This window comes from Octopus sinensis, linkage group LG4, assembly GCF_006345805.1.
Source record: "Octopus sinensis linkage group LG4, ASM634580v1, whole genome shotgun sequence".
NCBI classification, from domain to species: domain Eukaryota; kingdom Metazoa; phylum Mollusca; class Cephalopoda; order Octopoda; family Octopodidae; genus Octopus; species Octopus sinensis.
The window spans coordinates 14,642,312-14,664,938 of NC_043000.1; the positions used below are offsets into that span (position 1 = coordinate 14,642,312).

At 38.1% G+C, this 22,627-nt stretch overlaps 2 protein-coding genes across 3 annotated transcripts in view; one reads left to right on the plus strand and one right to left on the minus strand.

Annotated features, from left to right (window-relative positions):
* The window catches only part of LOC115210784 (thyroid adenoma-associated protein homolog), a 112,302-nt gene extending 96,715 nt beyond the window's left edge, over positions 1 to 15,587 (minus strand). Inside the window, exon 1 of the mRNA XM_029779511.2 lies at positions 15,138 to 15,587. The gene's annotated coding sequence lies outside the window, so the exon portion shown is untranslated. The remainder of the gene's footprint in view (positions 1 to 15,137) is intronic.
* A 1,249-nt stretch (positions 15,588 to 16,836) lies between these two features.
* LOC115210713 (flocculation protein FLO11-like) overlaps positions 16,837 to 22,627 on the plus strand; it is a 136,366-nt gene continuing 130,575 nt past the window's right edge. For both annotated transcript variants that reach the window (XM_029779410.2, XM_029779408.2), the window contains exon 1: positions 16,837 to 17,018. The gene's annotated coding sequence lies outside the window, so the exon portion shown is untranslated. The remainder of the gene's footprint in view (positions 17,019 to 22,627) is intronic.

Genomic DNA, 22,627 nt, shown 5'->3' on the forward strand with positions numbered 1-22,627 from the left:
AGGCCATGCTGGAGCACCACCTTTAGTCGAGCAGATCGACCCCCAGGACTTATTCTTTGTAAGCCTAGTACTTATTCTATCGGTCTCTTTTGTTGAACCACTAAGTTACAGGGACATAAGCACACCAGCATCGGTTGTCAAGCAATGTTGGGGGGACAAACACACACACACAAACATATACACACACACACATAGATATATATATATACATATATATGATGGGTTTCTTTCAGTTTCCGTCTACCAAATCCACTCACAAGGCTTTGGTCAGCCCGAGGCTATAGTAGAAGACACTTGCCCAAGGTGCCATGCAGTGGGACTGAACCTGGAACCATGTAGCTCGTAAGCAAGCTACTTACCACATAGCCACTCCTATGCCTATTATTAAAAGATATTTATATAATACTCTTGCAAGAACTCTGCATGAAATAAGTTCATGCAGAGTTTCAACCCATGAACACAAATATGGCACCACAAATGGAAGCTAAATATGTTTTGCAAAACATCAATGAAAACAAAACAGCAACTACATAAACAAATATAAAAGATAAACCTTGAAGTTAATAGTTCTAAACAGCAATTGAACCGTGCACTACTTGCAAAACAGTTAAGTGTGATAACCATTGCAAAGACAGATACTTTTTTTCTTTTCCTTCGAATCGACTCTGTAGGTATAGCTGTGTGGTTAAGAAGCTTGCTTTGCAACCACAGGGTTTCTGGTTCATTCCCACAGTGCACCACCTTGGATAAATGTCTTCTACTTATAGCCTTGCGCCAATGCTTTGTGAGTAAATTTGGTAGACAGAATCTGTGTGGAAGGCGGTGAGCTGGCAGAAACGTTAGCGCCCCGGGCAAAATGCTTACTGGTACTTCGTCTGCCGTTACGTTCTGAGTTCAAATTCCGCTGAGGTTGACTTTGCCTTTCATCCTTTCGGGGTCGATAAATTAAGTACCAGTCACGCACTGGCGTCGATGAAATCGACTTAATCCGTTTGTCTGTCCTTGTTTGTCCTCTCTGTGTTTAGTCCCTTGTGGGTAGTGAAGGAATAGAAATAGGTATTTTGTCCGTTTATAAGGCGGCGAGCTGGCAGATACGTTAGCAAGCCGGGCGAAATGCTTAGCGGTATTTTGCTTGCCATTATGTTCTGAATTCAAATTCCGCCGAGGTTGACTTTGCCTTTCATCCTTTCGGGGTCGATAAATTAAGTACCAGTCACGCACTGGATCGATATAATCGACTTAATCCGTTTGTCTGTCCTTGTTTGTCCCCTCTATGTTTAGCCCCTTGTGGGCAGTAAAGAAATAAGAATCTGTGTGGAAGCCCACCCTATTGTATCCTGCCACAGCTCCCTGTCCAAAACCATTCTTCAGGGCTCAGCTGAGGGAAAGTGAAAGAGAGGCAGACAGAAAATCCTGGTCTGACATCATCAAGGATTTAACAAGTTGCAACACTGCAACCTTGCTACACATGACAGAACAGAAAGCAGTGGTGCCAAGTGACTGGCTGCACCAGTTAAGAGAACTTGATGATGATGATGATGATGATGATGATGATGATGATGTGTATATATTTGCCCTTCCCCTCCACCACTCTTGATAACTGGTGTTGGTTTATGTCCATGTGACTTAGTGGTTCAGTAAGGAGGCTGATAGAATACATATCAGACTTGACCCTTTAGCATTTAATCTGGTCACATCCACCCCAAATATTCCACCTGTTTTATGTTAAAACTATCCAGATCCAGCCTCTCACACCTACCCTACAATGTCATTCTAAAAATATACAAATACACCAATGAAATCTTTATGCTACAACATAATCTGTGATTAATTCAAAACAATGTAAATAAATAAGCAATACATTTGACAAAGAAATCTCCATGTTAAGAGATGAGGAATTATATTTAAGAGATGAGGAATTATATTTAAGAGATGAGGAATTATTTACATTATTTACATTATTTACATTCGACGGATATTTATCCTCATCTTGTTTGTTGTAAGCAACGTTTCGGCTTCTTCAGGTGTCTTGGGGGAAATTTCGAACCTTGGTTCTCATTCCTAAGGTATTTTTCGATGTTATTACTATTATAATAATAGTATAACATCGAAAAATACCTTAGGAATGAGAACCAAGGTTCGAAATTTCCCCAAGACACCTGAAGAAGCCGAAACGTCAATGTTCAGGTCAATGCTTGGAATCGAACTCGGAATCTTGGAGTTAGTAGCCCGCGCTCTTAACCACTACACCATATGCCCATGGGCAATTATGGAGTGAATTTTAGGGCTTATAAATCTAATATTTTTCTATCCTTCCTTAATACTGGTTCCCATATGCTGCTCATATCTGCACTCGGTCTGCTTAGGAGCAGTGATTCTCAACCATTTTTCCGTACAGATCTCTTTGATCCCTATTTTACTCAGGTGGACCCTCACAACTATTTGATGCTTTGTTTTTTAAAAAAAAACCTTATTGTATATTTATAACTGAATATTATTAGGAATTGCTTAAAAAAAAATAATAATATTTTGTGTATTGTAGAAGAGTAACCAATTTATCATACAGAAGTTTTAACACCAAAATCTTATACAGACCCCGGTTGAAAACCACTGAGCTAAACCCTTTAAAGGGATGCTGTAGCAGGTTACAGTCCAATGAATGAAACAAGAAAAAGATAAGATAATTTACGCAAGAATGGAAAAACGGTTGTAAAAATTTGACAAGGATGAGGATGATGATGGGAAAGAAATAGAAAAGCAGAAGGGGGGGGGATTGAAAGAAAATAGAGAAGATAGAAAGAAAAGTGGATGGAAAAAAGAATAAGAGAAGCAGGAGGGAAGGTTGAATGAATTAAAAAGAAAGAAAGATGGAGTGGCTGTGTGGTAAGTAGCTTGCTAACCAACCACATGGTTCTGGGTTCAGTCCCACTGCGTGGCACCTTGGGCAAGTGTCTTCTACTATAGCCCCGGGCCGACCAATGCCTTGTGAGTGGATTTGGTAGACGGAAACTGAAAGAAGCCTGTCGTATATATGTATATATATGTATGTGTATGTGTGTGTGTTTGTGTGTCTGTGTTTGTCCCCCTAGCATTGCTTGACAACCGATGCTGGTGTGTTTACGTCCCCGTCACTTAGCGGTTCGGCAAAAGGGACCGATAGAATAAGTACTGGGCTTACAAAGAATAAGTGCCGGGGTCGATTTGCTCGACTAAAGGCGGTGCTCCAGCATGGCCGCAGTCAAATGACTGAAACAAGTAAAAGAGTAAAAGAGAGAGTATGGAGGAAGAGGTGAGAAGAAAGAAAGAGAAGATAATGAGATAAATGAAGAAGGAAACAAAAGGTGAAAACTTAAGGAGAGAGAGAGGAAAAAAAGAAAAGATGAGACAGAAAGAAAAACGAAAGAGAACATGATGATTTCTGCATTTGGTTTGAAGCATTATTCGATTTCCAAAGAGATCTACTCTAAATGGCTGGAAGAATCAGGAAAATAGCTGAAGAAAAACATTAGAAGTAGGAATAATTGGCTTCTTAGAAAAGTCAAGAGGATTACATTGGGGAACTAAAGCATTCTTCAGATCAGTTCTGCAGAAACAAAAGTAGCAAGTAAAAGGATCAAAGACATCATAGTATTTAGGAGCAGGCTGGGAGTTGAGAGGTGGAAAGGTCAAACGACAGCAGTACTTTCAGTGAAATATCAGAGGTTCAGGGATGTGATGGAGGCATAGATAACTCAGTGTGTAATGAATTGGTGTGGAGAAACAGGTATAGCTGGGCTGTGTGGTTAAGTAGCTTACTTCCAAAACACATGGTTTCAGGTTCAGTCCCACTGTGTGACAACTTGGTCAAATGTCTCTTACTATAGGCCCAGGCTGACAAAACTGGATTTGGCATACAGAAACTGTAAAAAAGTCTGTCATGTCATCATCATCATTTAAAGTCCATGTTCCATGCTGACATGGGTTGGACAGTTTGGCAAAGATATGTCAGAGGACTGTAGCATGCCCAAGTGTCTACTTTGGTATGGTTTCTAGAGCTACATGTACTTCCTAATGTCAACCACTTTCTAGTGTGTACTGGGTGCTTTTCACATGGCACCAGCTCTAGTGAGGCCATTATGCAGCTTGCAAGTCAAAAAGCCCGATGAGGAAGGATGTTCCCTCTGTGTGTTAGATGAGGATTAACCCTTTTCTTACCATATTTCTGTTGAGATGCCCTGTGTTTCAATTAATTTTAAATATAACAAAGAATTTAGTAAAATAACTTGGTTATCATTAAGCTAGTGTTAGTAACATAAACTGCGATTAAGGTTTGGTGGAAGATTTTAATTCAGAACTTTTGAAAACTACTGAGCCAGGTAGGTTGGTATCAAAAGTGGAGGCTGGAGCAGAACAGGTTCCTGATGGATGGATGGATGTATTAGTGTTTGTTTTTATATTCAATTAGCTGGTTGAAACTTTGAAGTCACTGTCAATACTATTCTTGTGTGTGTGTGGCATCGTCCGTTTTTCTGTCCCTGTTTTGTATACATTCGATCCTTCTTCCAAGAAATCTAATGCTCATAGATTAGTTTTTCCTTGGGGCTGGCCGGATCAGAGCGATCTCAAGATTAATCAGCCGGAATTGCTAGGATGATCCGGTTCTTGACTGAAGATTGAAGGCTTCCAATGTCCCGTCCGTGTTTTTTGTATCGTCTTCTAAATGTTTTACGTTCTTGTCCCAGTTTGTATTTTTCTACATAAAATAATATATATATATATATATATATATACATTAATAATAATAAAGAGCTTGGAGACTTATACACCCACAAAATCTATTTTATAGTTACTGACAGCATATTATGATGACTTACACACGTTTCCATTGCAGTGACCACTCACTGTTGCAGATGCAACCTTGCAATATTGTCACTGCAACTTCAGAGTTTTGTCCATTTGGTCTTCCTCGAAGCATGTGCATATATATGAATTCATAATATTAATATATACTCCAGGCAACCTTTATTGTCTAGCATAGGACATGTGGAATTACCCACAGGAAGAATTCATGGAGTGACTAACAACTAATAGATACAGACGTTAGATACTGATCATCATGGTTAGCCATCAACTGAGAGCTAACAAGGTATCCGCCTGGATAATATATCCCACCAAACTCTCTTTATATATATACTAGCAGTATTGCCTGGCGTTGCTCGGGTTTGTAAGGGAAATAACTATATAAGCATTTTTAGAGAGTTACTTCCCTTATAGATGCCAATTCGGGCTTTCTTAGCCATTTCTGTTTTGGTGTCTTCAAGCCATGAAGTCGTTCTAAAAGAACGCTGGTCTCCTTGACAACGCTTTACGACGTTGATTTCCTTACACTCCCTTCCCCACAGCTTCACGAGGGAGGGAAGAAGGGGGAGAAGCAAACAGGTGCAGGTGTGACCATGGACGCCAACTCCGCCGCCATCGACACACGAAAAATTATGCATTAAAATGGAATAAAAAATTATGTTAAATTATTTTTAAAATCGTAGACTCATCGTAGACGCGCGCTAATACTCAGACGGGCTCGATATGAATCACAACTATAAGATACCCGAATTTGGTTAAACTGCACCGCAAAATGTGGGAGTAGTTAGGAATCTAAATCGAAGGGGACAGACACTCACACAACTACAGTTTTATATATATATATATATATATATATATAAACCATTGTAGCCCCAAGAGGACACCTCCTCCAGCTGGCTTTCTGTGCCCTATCAGTATTTGCAAAGGGAAGCCATCCTTCCCGTCTTCAACCTATGATACACATGGACTCGAGTTTCTGAGTATTGACTCGTCATCAGCATGTGACAATCACGAGTTGTCGATGAAAAGTAGGCCTCCCTTTGCAAATATTTATCCTTTTTCCAGTGACGAAAAGTCAATGATATTGAAAAAGTGTACACAAGCAATAATAAATCTCTGAGCGAGGTATAAACAGTAGCTGCAACACATCGTGAAGTATATTTTATATATATATATATATATATATATAAAATGGGCTTCTTTCGGTTTCTGTCAACTAACTCCACCCAGAAAGACTTTGGTTGGCCCAAGTCTATAGTAGAAAACACATAAGCTATCATGTAGTAAGGCTGAGCCCAGAACTAAGCTTCTTCACCACACAGCCATGCCTGCACATATCATAGCAATGGCATCACGTTTCACAGAAACAATCTACTTTCATTATTTTGTTTTTTTGTCGAGAATTGCATCTAACACCACTTATGTTGGTTCCACGATCAGTTGTCAATTCACAATCATTACTAATAGAGTTTGGAATGTTATTTAGTACTTGAGGGATTAATCTTGTATTTTGTTCACTGTCATTATTTGCATAATTGCTTATTTGACCTGGATGAGCAAGTATATCCTGTTCATCCTAAAGCATCATCATTATTTGATGTCCACTTTTCCATGCTGGCATGGGTCAGATGGTATATCCAAAGAGGCAGATTTTCTACAGCCAGAAGCTTTTCCTGTGCTCATCTTCACCTGCTTCCAAGAAAGGTAATACTTCACCATGGAAGACAGGAAATGAACATCAAGATAAGGGTACACATATGCATGTACACATATTTATTTAGCATTTCATACCCAAACTATTATATCTATCTACTTTGTTTATCTACATAATTGCCTCTCTCTCTCTCTCTCTCTATATATATATATATATATATTTCGTCCTTAGTCGAAAGACACCTGTTGTTATGTCCTGTCATTATTTTTATTGTATTTGTGTAACATTGCCAGTTTTTTCCCGTCCTTGTTTTTGTATACATTCGCTGCTTTCTTCCAAGGAATCTAATGCTCTTAGCTTAGTTTTTTCTTGGAGCTGGCCAGATTGGAGCAATCTCAAGTACAACCAGGCAAAATTGCAAAGATAATCTGGAGCTTGACTGAGGAAAGAAAACTCCAAATGACCCGTCCTTGTTTTCTTTGTATCGCCTATCTGGATGTTTTGTTGTCCCTTTTTCGTATCACCTAACTGTCTGGATGCTTTGCGTTCTTGTCCCATTTTGTATTTTATATATATAAATATATATATACATACATGCACACACACATCAAGCTTCTTTCAGTTTCTGTCGACTCACAAGGCTTTGATCAGCATGGGGTTAAAGTAAAGGACATTTGGCCACGGTGCCACACAAGAGTGAACCTACAACTACAAGGTTGGGAAGAAATCTTCTCAGTTACACTGCCACCACACCTAATATATATACATATATTTAACACATATATATCATACAATATAGATCGTATGTGGTCCCACTGCTATCTTCCACTATAGTTGCAGGTAACCAATACATTGTGAGTGATGATAACTGATAGAAACTGAAAGATGCAAGCACAGCATATATCTGCATATATATGTATGTATGTGTGCATGTGTGTATATTTGAGGTCATGCTTCACCTCATCTTCACATCCATGTGTACTAATAGTAAACAAAAGCTTCATCAGTCATGCAGACAGTGTTGTTTGTCTGTAGACCACATTGAAAGAATGTCTGGATTTTTTTGACATGTCTCCACATGTTTGCATGCTGATTATAATCAAAAGCTTCACCATTCATAGAAACAGCGTTTGATTTTTGCTTTTGTAATCCTATACAAAAGCATGTCTAGGCTGTTTGTCGTTCAGTAGACTGGGTGACTATTACCTTGCTTGGAAGCAGTTGAATGTTTGTGTCAGGAAAGGCATCCCGCTGTAGAAAATCCTGTCTGAACATAACCCCAACTGATTCATGCAAACATGGGAAAGTAGGTGTTAAGACAATGCCAATGAAAATGTTGAGATAAATATGTATGTATGTGCTTTGTATATACAAGGTCTGATCAATAAGTATTGGGACTGTTGCTATAGTAATGAAGCTAGAGCATGCAGAGTGAAGCCACTTGGCAAAGATTGATCTTGATCTCTGCTCTGCATGCACACTAAATTTTAACATTCTAGCTCATTTCTGCTGTTTACAGCAGTGCTTGGAAGGAAGGTGTGTAGCGTGTGATCGTCACATTGACCATGACAGAGAGAGTTGTCATGGCAATACCTGCTCAGAGGCCTACGCAAAGCTGCAGAAAGTGTATGGAGAGGAGTGTATGAGTGGTTCAGACATTTCCAAGATGGCCAAAAAAATGTCGATATTGATGAACGTTCTGGGAGACCCACAACGAGCAGAAATGAGAAAAACATTGCAGATGTGCATGCAGCTGTGAGGGGAAATAGTTGAATCACCATCCGTGAGTTATCAGAGGACGCGCAGATTAATTACGTTTCAGTTCATCCCAATATCACTGAAGATTTGGGTATGAGACACGTATCTGCCAAGTTTGTGCCCAAACTGCTTTTAGCTGGCCAAAATGACACTCAGGTTCCAGTTGCACAAGATCTTGATTGTGTCAAGAACAGTGAAAACCTTTTGAAAACTTTGCTTACGCCTCTGCACAGATATCGTCAAGCTCTCGGCAAAATTTGATGCAGATTCTCTGCTCAACTTTCTGTCATGTTCATTGTGACGATCACATGCTACACACCTTCCTTCCAAGCACTGCTGTAAACAGCAGAAATGAGCTAGAATGTTAAAACTTAGTGCACATGCACAGCAAAATTTAAGGTCAATCTGTGCAAAGCAGCTTCACTCTGCATACTTTAGCATTGTTACTATAGCAACAGTCCGGATACTTTCTGATTAAACCACATATATGAATGTATATATGTATGTGTATTTGCATGCGTGTGTGTGTGTGTGTATATATATATATATATATATATATACAGTGAAGGCACATGGCTTAGAGTGCCAAGCTTACAATCGTGAGGTTGTGAGTTCGAATCCCGGCGTATTGTTTTCATGAGCAACACACTTTATTTCACGTTACTCCAGTCCACTCAGCTGTAGAAATGAGTTGCAACATCACTGGTGCCATGTTGTATGGGCCTTTGCCTTTCCCTTGGATAACATCAGTGGTGTGGAGAGGGAAGGCTGGTATGCACGGGCGACTACTGCTCTCCCATAAATAACTTTCTAGGTGCAATCCCATGGTCAGTCTTGACCAAAGGGGGTCTCAGAATATGTATACATAATGTTTACAACTACATATATTCTTTTATTTGTTTCAGTCATTCGCCTGCTGCCATGCTGGAGTACCATCTTGAAGGCTTTTAGTGAATCAAGTCAACCCCAGGACTTATGTCTTAAGCCCAGTACTTTTGCCGAACCGCTAAGTTACAAGAATTTAAACACACCCACACCACTTGTCAAGCAATGATGGGAGATAAACCACAGACACAAAGGCACACACATATGCATATATGATGGGCTTCTTTCAGTTTCCATCTACCACATCCACTCACAAGGCTTTGGTCAGCCAGAGGCTATAGTAGAAGACACTTGCCTAAAGTGCCATGCAGGGGGACCACGTGGTTGGGAAGCAAGCTTCTTACCACACAGCCAAACTTGTGCCTAGTATATTTTGTGTGTACAGTTCAATGTACAACTGCAGCAGGTGAGTTTAGAACTCTATGTAGATTATCATCATACACTCTGCTTCTAGTATAGTGGTTGGGTTATTAGGGTACTGAGTAGTATTAGTAGTTATGATAATACAGAGTAAATGTAGAAGAAATTATGATGAATGCAAGTTTATATAATACTAGCAGTATCGCCCGGCATTGCTCGGGTTTGTAATGGAAATAACTATATAAGCATTTTTAGAGAGTTATAGCAAAAAAATGCATTAAAAATGGAAAAAAAATTATGGTAAATTTTTTTTTAAATCGTTGACTTATCATAGACATTTTTAGAGAGTTACTTCCCTTATATAATAGCGAAAAAAATGCATTAAAAATGGGAAAAAATGATGGTAAATTTTTTTTTAAATCGTAGACTCATGCTAATACCCAGAAGGGCTCGACATGAATCACGACTATAAGATACCCGGTTTTGGTTAAACTGCACCGCAAAATGTGGGAGTAGTTAGGAATCTAAATCGTAGGAGACAGACACACAACTTCTCTTTTATATATAAAGATGTATGTTTTGCTGTTGTAGCCATTTGGAGCAAAGTGCAATTGGATGCTAAACCGCAACGAATCAACAGGGGAACATTTTGTTGCATTGTGTTACAGAGATCAAAGAAATTTGATCCCTGTAACATAATGCACTAAAGCGTTCCCTTGATGATCCGTTGTGGTTAACCATCCAATTGCACACGAAATATCCAATGCAGAGATTCCTAACATATGTAGGGAACAAATGAAATAGACTGGTGTTTATCAGAGTTTACTTGTGTGTGTGTACACATACGCATACAGGAATAAAAAAATTGAACAGAAGTATGACAAAGAGCCCACAGAAGATATAGACATGTTTATCCCACATAATCTTGTGCCATTTATATGTATGTATGTATATATATATATATTTTTTTTTTTTTTAATTATTTGAATGATATATTCCTCTATACAAAATCAAACAAACCCCTTTTTACATATATATATATATGTATATATATATACATATATATATATAAAGAGGTTTGTTTAATAGTGTATAGAGGAATATATTATTCAAATATTTGATATTCAATAAGACAATCAATACTTCATTTCATTTTACTCATCATCATCATCATTTAGCGTCTGCTTTCCATGCTAGCATGGGTTGGACGGTTCAACTGGGGTCTGTGAAGCTGGAAGGCTTCGTCAGGCCCAGTCAGATCTGACAGTGTTTCTACGGCTGGATATATATTATTTGTACTATATATTCTACATTAATATTATAAGAATATAAATAAACATAAAAAACAGAGTTGGAATTCCTTTAAATAATATATATAATCATCATATAATATTCACTTTCCATGCTGGCATGGGTTGACATGGAGCTGGCCTGTTGGGGAGCTGTTCAGACTACAATTATCTGTTGTGGTTTGGTTTCTACAGCTGGTTGCCCTTCCTAATGCCAATGACTTAACAGAGTGTGCTGGGTGCTTATTACATCTCACCGGCACGGGTGCATTTATGCAGCATTGACACAGGTGCTTTTTATGTGGAACTGGCACTTGAAAGAACAGGCCTGCATATATGGAGGACAGTGGTTTTATACTTAGCTTCACGTGTTTTATCAAGTACAGCAAATTGCCACATCTCCCAGTCTCTTGTCATTTCCTCAGTAAGGCCCAGCATCCAAAGATCCTTTCTCACCACTTTGTCCCGCATCTTCTTGGATCTACCCCTTCCACAAGTACACTCCACTATTAGAGCTTGGCACTTCTTTACGTAACTGTTCTCATTCACAAGCATCACACAACCAAACCATTACAGTCTTCTTTCTTGCAGACAATATCGGATGCCTCTTATACATACTTTTCCTCTTAAATCATTTACATTCTGTCTTGCATGCATACTGGATATTACCCATCCAGCAGAGCATACTAGCTTCATTTATTTCCAGCTTTCACAAGTCTTCTGTAATTAAAGCCCATGTTTCACTGCCATGTAAACATGGCTTAGCTGTATGTACACAGGCACAATACAATCTGCCTTTCACTCTGAGGGAGAGGTCCTTAGTTGCCAACAACTTTGCCCAACCCCTGTGCCTATAGATATTTATTGTATTTTTACCATCATCATGTTGTTTAATGTCTGTTTTCCATGCTGGCATGGATTAGATGGTTTGATAAGAACTGGCAAGCAAGGACTGCACCAAGGGCCAATCATCTTCTTTGGATATCCTTCTCGATACCAGCCACTTTACAGAGTGTACTGGGTGCCTTTTATGCAGCACTAGTAAGGTTACCATGCAAATTGCAAGACAAGTTGAAGGGGTAGTACAATTGAGGGAAATGGCTTTAAGCCAGGTGATGAGAGGTTAAGAAATGACTGAGTGTCAAGAACAGTGTCATACTGTAGGGGAGATATGTGGTTATCTCAGTTGGAAAAGGAAAAGGAAGGGGTTGAGTGAAGATGCATCAGGATACACCCTCAAGTTATAGGAAAGTGGATATAAAAGAACGGCACAAGTGGCTAAGTTAGTTTATGGAGGCATGAGAGGAGAATGGCAGCTGGGACCAGAGGGGTATGCAGTGAATGATAAACATGGGTCGGGGCATAGTCAATCATGAAATAAATATGTATGCATATATATGTGTATGCCATCATTATCATTTAATGTCTGCTTTCCAAGCTGGCATGGGTTGGACAGTTTGACATGGTTTCTATGGCTGGATGTCCTTCCTAACACCAACCGCTTAAAAGAGTGTGCTAGGTGCTTTTTTAGTGGTACCAGCAACTGAAAGGACAGGGCTGGTATGTGAAGAAAACAGTGATTTTACTTAGCTTGATGTGTCTTATCAAGTACAGCAAATCACCACATCTTCCAGTCCCTTGTCATTTCCTCAACACACACATACATTTTTACTTGTTTCAGTCATTTGACTGTGGCCATGCAGGAGCACTGCCTTTAGTCAGACAAATCAACCCCAGAGTTTATTCATGGGAAGCCTAGTACTTATTTTATTGGTCTCTTTGCCAAACCACTAAGTTATGGGGATGTAAACACACCAACATCAGTTGTCAAGCGATGGTAGAGGGACAAACACAGACACACATATGTATGTATATATATATATATATGTATGTGCATATATATAACAGACTTCTTTCAGTTTCGATTTACCAAACCCACTCACTTGGTAGTTGTTCAGTCAGCCAGAAATAACCATTCTTTCTCAGGCCACTGACCAGTAGACACTGGCTAATGAGCAAGCTCTTTCAAGGAGACACAAGCACACTGCCTGCATTTCTTCATGATGATGCTGTTGATCCTGTCCCAGTTGCTTGATGTGTCTACTATGTTCCAGTTTTACGGATGTGATACAATGTAAATGCATTCCATGATTCAAAGGAGTTTCTATAGGCTTGGGTTCAACAATAGCTTCATAGAACTAAGTAGATGAGAAACAAACCATCTTCTAGGTAAGGCATTAGTCTGTAGCAGTAGAAATTCCCAAGTGTTCCGATATATATTTGTGATAGCTGCATGAAGTGATACAATACAAATGAAAATGATGTGTTCAGAATCAACACAGAGCACTTGCAGTAGTTTTCCAACTCACCACCTATCAGTAAGTAGTCCAATCCTTTTTCTATTTGGTTAGCTTACCATACCAATGATATAATTGCCACATCACTGTATTCTCATTTCAGTGGAAGAACAAAATGTTTCTGACGTTTCTAACAAAGGAACAGTCATTTGAGACCATATGCTTAACAAGTGTATTGTCAAAAGAAATACATGGCTCTATAAAGACCAAAGAATGAAACAGGTTGAAGATTTGTTTTTAAAAGGCCGATAGTCGAATAAAAAAGGAAAACACCTTGATCTTTCAAAGAACTTGCCACCAATAGATTCCTCCAACATATGAAGATAAATTCGCTCAAAATTACCTACGCCTACAATTAATTCTAAGTTCCCTCTCTGCTATCACCGATGCATTTTTATCACGTTTATCATAAGCGCAAAACCACATATTTTTAGGAAAGGAGTGTAGTCCATTTAATCGCCCCCAGGATTATAATGATTATCATTTACCATTGACGAATGAAAGCTGCCCCCAGCAGGATTTTTATTTGGCAAGGTTTAATAACGATTTTTAGGATTCGTTAGGATGTAATGATAATATGATTTCCAACTTTGGCACAAAGCCACAAATTTAAAAATAAATCGGAAGTAAAACAAGCCTAAAAATATATTACTTAGTAGCTCAATAAATTATCGAACTGACAATGAGAAAAAAAAAAAAATATTGCATTTGCAAATTGTCCCAGACTAGAACTTTATAATCATTCATATCAGTTGACCCTTCTTGATGAAGTTCAAAATTTAGATTTCATTTATAAATTAGATACGTTAATCACCAGCTTTGTTATTTTCATGTAGTTTTCTTTAAATACAGGTTGATACACCTGGAAAAAGAGCTTGACAAATTTACACATTTCTCATAAATTACAACATATTGTCACCAATCTATGAACATTACAGTTTTCTTCACCGTGGGCATCTCTTTAAAATACAGGATAATATATCTGACATACCTAACTTAAAAAGGAAAAAAAATTGTTCAATCACTCATACATTGACAATAAAAAAAATCCGAGCAATTGATAAATTATCAATCTACATTCTATCAGGAAATAAACGTATTTGGTGCATCATAATTAGATAATACATAGCTACAAAGCACATACTGCGTGTGGAGTATATAAATATATATATAATGATTATATATAGAGATGATAACTACTAGTATTCGAATCAAAGAACGGATAAATAAGCACGCTAAGATTTTTCTTCATACGGACATCTTCAAAAGCTATCAAAATAATTAATTTGTGGAAGAGGGCAGACGTAATTTAACTGCAAACTGGACATTATGGCCAACAAAATAATGTTTACAAGAATTTAAACAACAATATGAAGAGTAAAGATATCGAAAAGATTCGGATGTTTAAAAACATAGTAAGCTTTTCACTGAACTACTATGCGCGTAAAATTGATTTTTGCTACCATGAGATAAATACTACAGCAGCTGTGGAGAAAAACAAGGTAGATTCGGGTGGTAAATATTTTGTGGGTCAGTCAGTTAAAAGTAATGGTAATTTTAAGAGGAAAGACATTTTAGAAAGAGTGAAACGTGTAAAGAAAAGCTGTGGAATTCAACAAGATTCAAAGCCAGACATCAAGCACATGGAAAACATGCGGTAACCGCCTCCACTACACGTTAAAAACACCAAGTTTCTAGTAGTTTATCTCCGTAGTACAAATTGCTAACAACATGAAATGGACACTGGTTATTATTATTCAAGAAACGAATGTATCAGTTTGTGGTAGAGATGTATACTGATGCTCGAAAGAAACTTTTTTCAAGGTAGAAGGCGGCGGGAGGGGAAGCACTCGATTATGTAAATGTATGTAATATTGAAACAACTGATGTCGACCAAGCACCAACGTCGCTACACGAGCAGGTGCTTGAAATAATTCAGCTTTTCCAGCAGCTTCTTAAACGTCAAACAAATAGCCTTTAAGTGAAAAAACCTACCCGTGCAGTAAATAAACCAGTCTCTGAGGCCTACCAAGAAGAAGTAGCAGCAGCTTGGGCTACCGTAGTAGTAGGAGCGGTACACATTTTCGGAAGGTAGAGCTACTTGCTGTGACCAGTTGTTGCTTTTATGTCAGATTAGAAATGAGGCTGGCTTTAAAACCTAAGACCACTTCACGTTGCCGCACTGCCGTATCTCTTCAGACTCACATTAATCTCTCTATTTTACTTAACACCATAATAATCTATGCGTTTGCAAATCTGCTTTGATTCATTTTCTGTTCCCATGCAGGTGTACCACACTGCTGCTAGAGAAGATTCAGCTGATGCCATGCTGCAGCCAGTTAATGATGCTGGCGCGAATATTTCAGTCGCAGAGTTCTGTTAAGCAGAAAAATAATTCAAAAATTTGTCACTCTCCTCTCGCTAACTATTGAAACACAGAACTTTCGTTCCGCTGCCGATTGCATTTCAGTTTAACTCTGGAAACTTTAGTATCAATAACTTCAGTTGTTGATGCTAAAGAATGCCTTCGGTGTAATTATAATTTAACAATATAAGAGGAATCTTAACTGAAACTAACATTTTCATTTAACATTTTTATTCCCTGACTTTACATTGCGTAATAAAATTGATTGACGAAAATACTTATAAATTTCTTGTAAATAATAATTTCACCTTTTCGTACGAGGCAAAGAATTTTAATAATATATGAAAGTTTTCCTATCTAAATAATGAATTTGTTTTTTATTTCTTTTTCATTAAACGACATCCATCATAAAGTTTTCGAAGGTATATATATATATATACTAAGTAATTAAGGGTTTAGCAACGATTTGCCTCACCACATACCGAATTTAGAAATAGCAGTCAAAAGAGTTTTGGCTATTCTTTCTACTTAAAAGGGAGATCTCAGTAAAACCACAGCAATGTAATAAGTGACAATTATTCGGTAGCCAAGATAAAACTGAGTTTCGGATGCCGAGGTGGAAATTCAGTTATATATATATATAATCAAAGAAGAAATCTTCCTTAAGTATTCTTTACTCTTTATCATCTGCCCTATAATTCGGTCAATTTTCGATAAAAACCAGACGATGATAAGCACGCGTGTACGATGAATAGATGGGCGCGTGGTTAGGACACGAAGAAACTAGCCTATGTGTGGAGATTTAGAAAGACAGTGTATTAGACTCGTGGATGGAAATATAGAGTGAAGAGACTTGTGTAAGGGTTGGTGGAAATAGATGTATAAAGTTGGTTTGTATTTGGAGATGAAGAGAGGGAAACAGATGGATAGAGAGTGATTGTAAGAGGGAATAAAGAGAGAGAGAGACAGAAATATAGTAGATGAGTTTGAGGGAAACGAGTGAGATTAGCTGCTGAATATGTACAGGAAGAGAGAGAGAGAGCGAAAGAAACTAGTGAGGGAAGGGGAGGAGAAATAAAATGGCTGGAGGTATATGAATGAGTGGGAGTAAAAACTCCACAAGTGAGAGTGAGTGACGAAGGAAAAGTGACAGAGAGGGAGAGGTGTAGAAAGAATGAGAGAGGCTGCGGCGGCGAAGAAGAACGTCAGAGAGAGAGAGAGAGAGAGAGGGAGGGAGAGGAGTAGGAAAGAATGAGAGCGGCGGCGAAGAAGAACGTCAGAGAGAGAGAGAGAGAGAGAGGGAGGGAGAGGAGTAGGAAAGAATGAGAGCGGCGGCGACGGCGGCGGCGAAGACTCCCAGAATGCCTAGCAGATCCCAAGGTTGGTTTCGTGGACAAAGAAGTCAGGAATGCGTGTTATTTAGTCATACAAGTTTTGTTCTGCTTACCTTTGTGACTTGTAATGGAGAAAAGTAGTTATTACTCGAACTTACAGCTTAATAAAACCAGAAGGTAACTTTTGTTAGCTTATTCTGTCCTTATTAATTGCATTCAACTTTGTTTTTAGCACTTGTTTCATGTATGTCATCCGAGAATCTACTTCCAACCTCATTATATAAATATATATATATTTGTATATATACACACACATTGTCGATTCACAAACTCTTCCATACCAAATTATATTCTCTTATACGTTGCCCCGTGATTCGTTATGGGATTTAATAAGAAAATAAGCCTAAATGACATTTATTTATTAAACCTTAATTGATGTTTTAAAATTTAACTTATAATTGCCAACTTCTTTATATGAAAGAAACAGACACATTGTATATGTTCTCTCACTCTGACTTTGTCATATGTATATGTGTATATATGTATATATATATATCACATCGTGTCAGCCGGTTGATGGAGGTTATTTATTGCAGAATATATATACACACACACATATATATATATATGTATACTGTGGAATTGATGTACTATATATATATATATATATACACACACACTGTTTTGTTTAGAAATGATGAAAGTATTCAGTCAATACTGAGTAAATTGTAAATTTATACATTGCCATTTATCATCGTTTCTATGCGTGTTCACACACACACATATATATATATATACATACACACACACACACATATATATATATATATATATATATATATAATATATATATATATATATATATACACATACATATATATATGTGTGTGTGTGTAGTTTTTCTGAAATTCCTGTAGCTCTTCCTTCGACTATCACCTGATTGCTAAACTTTCTCTCTCTCCTTTCATTCTCTTTATTTCTTAATTTTTTTCTCTCACCTTATATATATATATTTCATTTCCACCACCTTCATAACAGTTTATATCTTTCTCTTTAAAATGGCTCCATCACATTCTTGCCATTATCACTCATCTTACCTGAACATAATCACTAATTTCCTTGCCAACTTTCACATGCCTGAAACTAAATTGTCCTCCATCAGCCGGCTGACACGAAGGTTTTGTTACTTTTTTTTCCTCTTTTATATATATATATATATATATATATTTCCTCTTTAAATTCCGAAACGTCTTATATTATTTATAACCTTGTTTTCGTCGGCTGACTCCGGGAGTGTGGGAAGTGGGGAGTCTGGAAGTCACAACTTCTTGTCTTCATCCATCAGCTTGGCTGCCTTCTCCCTCTCCTAAAGAATCTTGTCCTAATCTAAAATTAACTTTTTCTATCTCTGAGTAGGTAGGGGTGTTTTAAGTAGAGCTTTCTCTCTGAGAGTAGAGGGGCTATTATTATTGTTGCTTGGTGTAGGCCATTCTTCGTCTGCCAAGAACTTCTTAATGAAAAGTATGTCGTCGTCGTAGTAGTAGTAGCGTGAGGATTTCATCTGACTCGCTTCATGGAACCTTTACTGTTTATTGTTCTTTAGCCACAGAGCAGCTTTGAACCGGCGGATCTGTTATCAAAAGAGAGAAAAATAATCGTCCAACCGTGACCGTACCATATTTTTAGACATCGGTCCATGTCCCGAAGACTATATTAGCAACGTGTTCTTCCTTTTTTAAGATGTTGGGGGTGTGGTTTAAAGATTTTAAGCTTTTCGCAACAGGTCGAACAACCTCACTGGGACCCCCGACTGATACAACCATACATTCAACCAGAGCCCTAAGTCGATCCTAGTTAAGCAGACTAATGATCAAAAATTCAAGTCATGAGCACCCTGTTTTATTTTCGAGAATAGTGTATCTTGGACTATGTCATTCAGTGTGACTTTTTTTAAAGACGGTAGAATGTAATTTCTTGTGTGTGTGTATTATGGATTTGAGGTAGATTAGGCTGCTATTGCCCGATAAAACAATTACGCTGAGATTTCTCAGTGTTTGTTTGGTACAAGGAATGATAGCAATAATATTTCTAATATAAGTACTGGGCTACGAAGGGACCGGACCCTAGATAGTAAATATCTCATTATCAAACCCCAAAATGGTGAAAGGTTAAAGTTGACCTCAGCGGTATTTGAATTGAGAACGTGGAGAGTCTTATGCAAAGCTTTTTGTCCGGCGCCCTCCAATTTCTGCCGATGATGGAGATAAGTTGTCATAACCTCAGGCTTATCAGGAAGAAGGAAATTATGACGTTTATACCTTCCTCAAGAGCATGGCAAACTTTAAATGCCTTCAACTGTCGTGGGAACTTTTCTCTTCGTCTATGCTACGTGCTGCAATATAAATAAAAATGTTTGTTTTTGACAAGGTACATTCCGAGCATAAGAGGTGGGGGGGGGAGGAATTTGTGACATACCTTTATGAAGAGTTATTACCTATATAGGTAAAGTGGTTGTAGATTGTGGAATAATCTTGATAATGATAATTACTTCAAAATTGTAAACATCAGATTGACAGAAAAGAGATATTGCGATGTTCATGTTTTTTTTTCTGCGACCGAGAAGGTTTACATCTCTCACTTGCGATATTTTTTATTCTGTTATTGCTTTGTCACGGTATTACAAGGGCCCATGATCTTCGCATGCTCTCAAGACTAATGAGATATTTACTATCTAGGGTCTGCTTGAACCTCTTTAAAATAGACGGTGATATAAGTTGAGCAAATAGGAAGGATTGGACGAAGAGGTTAGTATGGGATTTGGAGTTGAGGTTAACAATAGAAGTGGTTGGATCTGAATGGAGGTAGTATGTATAGAGTGGCGGCGTTATAGTGAGGCCTAGATAGAGAGAACATATCTGTGGGTCAATAGTTGAAGCGTATGTTTTGAAAAGTGAATGGTTAAGTTTACCAATCAGCCGTATGGCCTTTTGAATGCAATTTATAATGCATGTAACAGCAACAGTCTCACGCGAGTAGATTCTCCACAATTGAATGATGATGTGGAGGAGAATTAACATGCGTTATTACCAGGAATGTTAAAGCAAATTCAAAGGCTGGATCTTTTGGCGATGTGGTTATATTAATAAACTGTTTCTGATTTAGCCACAATGCAATAATTTTAAAGGGAGGGCTCTGGTCGATATCATCGATCCCAGTATTTGACTGCTACTTTATCGGCCCCGAAGGGATGTCAGGTAAAGTTCAACCTGGCGGAATTTGAACTCAGAACGTAAAGGGTCTGAAGTAATATCGCAAAGAAGTTCTACTGACTCACTAACGAGTTTATTAGCTGGCTAATAGTCATTTCCAACCATAGTTACTGAACCATAAATTTCGGAGCATGGATTTAATCGATTATTTGAACCCCTAATTGTTTTTGTTTGTTTGTTTGTTTTATTTTATCAACCTGGAAGAATGAAGGGTAAAACCGACCGTAACGTGTTTTGAACTCAGAAGTGATTGAATACATCAAGATATGCTTATAGCTGAAGGAAATATTAGTATAGTTTTCTTAATAATAACCAGAATTTGCAGAATAAGTAATATTTTCCATATGACTTCTGTAACTCTGATATATATTATTTTAATACAGTATCTTATATGTGATATTTTAACTCTTAGTCTCTTCGTTTCTTGACTTTGATATTATGTTTGAACCAAGGAAAAGTTATGCTCTTAGCTTGATATTTGCTCGACCACCAGTTTCTGTCATACATTCTTATTATGTACAGCTGTAAGATTGCATGTGCGCGTTTGTTTATATACATAATTTACATACATCGATTGATATACGTTCAATGCATTTACAGAACAACTATCGCGCGGATATCCTGGTAACCAGGTACGCAGAACCGTATCCACATTGCTAGTTAAAGTTTATAATAGTAACACGATGTGGCTGTAATATATATATATATATATATATATAACAGTGTGTGTTATATTCTGTATGAATGTGTTTGTTATTACATATGCGCCTGACCTCTGCCTTACGTAAACGTACGTGCGTGTTTGGCTTATGACGAACGTAAATGTATTCGTGTTTGCTCTGTGACGTCTACGTGTGCCCGCCCTGTACTGTGTGCAAATGTATGAGTGTATATTAATGCGTCCTAAAGCACTGTATTTCTTTCTGGTTACTGTTAATATTACACGCATGCACTTTCATGTTAGTGATTGATCATTATATACAATATATATAACCATCTTCATCATTGCCAAGCGACTTTAATACTGCTGAGCATAGAAGTTGTTGATACTAACGTTTGTAATTTACTTGTGTAACATGCAATCACACATTTGTGTGTGATATCAGATCTATGATCAGAGCCTATCTAAAGCTTATATTGCCAATATGTCCTTCCTTTTCTTAGCTGGCAGTTAGACTGGATGTAGATTTGGCTACTATTTCTAGCATATCGAGCGACTGCGTAGGTGGCTCCCGCTTGGCTCGTTATCAGATAATTTGAAAATGTGTAGTGTTACTATCTACGTGCTTGATGCTGTTTGATGTATTCATAATTTGATACACATTCTTAGAAATATTTTTGCGATAGGGATGGTTGCGGGCGTGTGCTGTAAAATATGTAAACTTGTTGGCTGGGCTAAGGTGCTACTTATTTTATTAAGGCATTATTATCATTCTATGATTTCAGAACGGGTGAGGCTGTGGTTAACAATTGTTTCAAAAGTCTGACTAACTACAAATATGTGTGCACTCCTCCACCATGTAACTTTCTGAAAAATAGATATTTTTTAACGAAATTTCTTGGAGAAATACGTTTCAGATGGTGTAGAATACGATTATATTGGAATCGGTCACACACTTATCAAATATATTAGCTTTATTTTATTTTTTATTCCAAATAACATTTTATTAACAATATATTTTTACGTAGGAAAAAAAACATTGAGTATAAAAGATCAAATTATCGAGAAAAATAAACCATAATTACTTCATCAAGCAAACAGAAGAAAAAAGGGAGCAGGGGTTGAGTAGCAGAAGACGGAGTGGGGAGTAACAGGTTGTACACCCTGGGCCAAATAGCGTGTTCGCGGACAAAGACGTTGCTGCGGAGAATGGCCAGTGACACTTGCAATATCCACCCCACCTCGCGGGGGCTCATTTCTCAGATGGGCCGCAATTATCCCGATTTTGCAGGGTAAATCAGCAGTGCGTGATTCGAGAACTTCTGAGGTCTCGACGGCGACGGGCGCAAACTGAAAGCGGCCGGTCGGTCGGGCTCTTGTGTTTGTTTATCTTCCTATCTTCTGCGTTACGGGTGGTGATACTCGGGTTTGCGGCCGATGCAGCAAGGTTGGGGCCGGAGAGCGTGTCGCAGCATGTCGCGTCCCAGATCAGGGATTTGTTTCCCTCGTATGGAAAGAAGGTTATTCCGTCGGGGCGTTTACCATCCCGCAATCAAGGCCTACTGACTGGCTCCAGATGTGACGGGTAGCCAGCCGCGTCGAGGCCTGTGCTGTGATTCAGAGTGGCATGTCGGGGGAACCAACCTGCGCTATAGCTGCAGCCTCACCAAATTGTTTAAGGAAATAAGCCAAAGTGTGAATTATCCGACCCTGACCTCCACCACCCACTACATCAAATTCCGAGGTAATCGTAATCTCCATCATCTGAAAGGTATTTGTAGAAAATTTTATCAAAAAATACCCAGTTTTCAGAAGTTATCAGGAAAGAAATGGAGGTGTGTGAATTATTCGAAACT